General features: G+C 58.0%; 1 protein-coding gene across 1 annotated transcript in view; it reads right to left on the bottom strand.

Moving 5' to 3' along the window:
- The window catches only part of ZDHHC12 (zinc finger, DHHC-type containing 12), a 590,635-nt gene that overhangs the window by 306,902 nt on the left and 282,570 nt on the right, over positions 1 to 1,163 (bottom strand). The window lies entirely within an intron of this gene.

Here is a 1,163-nt window from a genome sequence, read left to right as displayed (position 1 = left end):
CATCTGTGTCTTTTTAAAAAAAATAATGTTTTTATTGATTTTAGAGAGAGAGACATCCATCTGCTGCCTCCCCAGAACTCAGATCCAGCCCACAAACCTGGGCATGTGTCCTGACTTGGAATTGAACTGGCAACCTTTCGGTGCATGGATGACACTCAACCAACGGAGCCACAGCAGCCAGAGCCACCTGTGTCTTTCATGTCACATGTTCTATCTTCACAGGACTATGTGTCCCCCCATCAAGTCCCCTTCCCTTGGGCCCTGGAGTCTAGGGCTCGAGCTGTTTCACCGGGGTGTGGGGTGAGACTTTCCTGGGCAGTGAGGAGGTGCCCCGCTGGGCCTGTTGTGGTTGCCCACGCAGGCATGGGAGTGGAGACCTGGGTTCAAATCCTGAGTGTCTGCACCCCAGCTCTAAGGTCTTAGGTAAATTACTGAATCTCTCGAGCCTCAGCTTCCTCATCTGTAAACGGGGACAATCCCAGGGCAGTTGCCGGGATGAAGGAAGGATGTGAAGTCCTCAGCCCGGGGCCTGGCACATAAGTGCCCAGTGCTCACTGTGGCTCTTCCTGGAGCAGCAGCCCCTCTGGGCTCTAGCTCAGCCCAATCTGGCCTGGGAGCCTTGGGACCGGACTTGGCTATGAAATGGGCCCCTGCAGTTTTTAGGGGTGCCCTCTTCTTCCTCTGCACCCCTGTGTCATCATGGTGAGCGGGGAGTCGGCTGCTGTACCTGAGACTCCTTGGTCTTCCTTCCACACCCCTGCCCTGGGCTTCTGTCTCCAGCGAGGCTTCTCAGAAGACAAGAGCCGGAGTCTTTTCTCCTGGCCTCGAGGTCTCGCCGAGCAGGGGAGCCGCCGTCCTGGAGCCCAGCTCTGGAGTCAGGCCGCACTCGGTAGTGAGGAGACCCTGATCTGAAACATGGGCAGAGTGATACTGAGAGCACAGACGGTGAGATGCGCTCCTACAACAGCTGCCTGCACACCCCTCATTCTAGTGTGGGTGCAGCAGCGGGCCCTGTGCCAGATGCTGGGAGTGGTGCATGAGGAAGAACTGGCGGCAGTTAGGGCGGCGAGGGGGTGACCTGCGTCACAGGGGTCATGGGTCGGAACAGGCACCTCAGAGGACATGAGAGCTGAGACCTGAGGAGGAGCCAGGGGCGGGGCAGC

The sequence above is a fragment of the Myotis brandtii genome, unplaced genomic scaffold (genome assembly GCF_000412655.1).
Source record: "Myotis brandtii unplaced genomic scaffold, ASM41265v1 scaffold68, whole genome shotgun sequence".
Lineage (NCBI taxonomy): Eukaryota > Metazoa > Chordata > Mammalia > Chiroptera > Vespertilionidae > Myotis > Myotis brandtii.
Note: the sequence above shows the minus strand (reverse complement) of the source record. Positions and strands in the feature narration are given on the sequence as shown.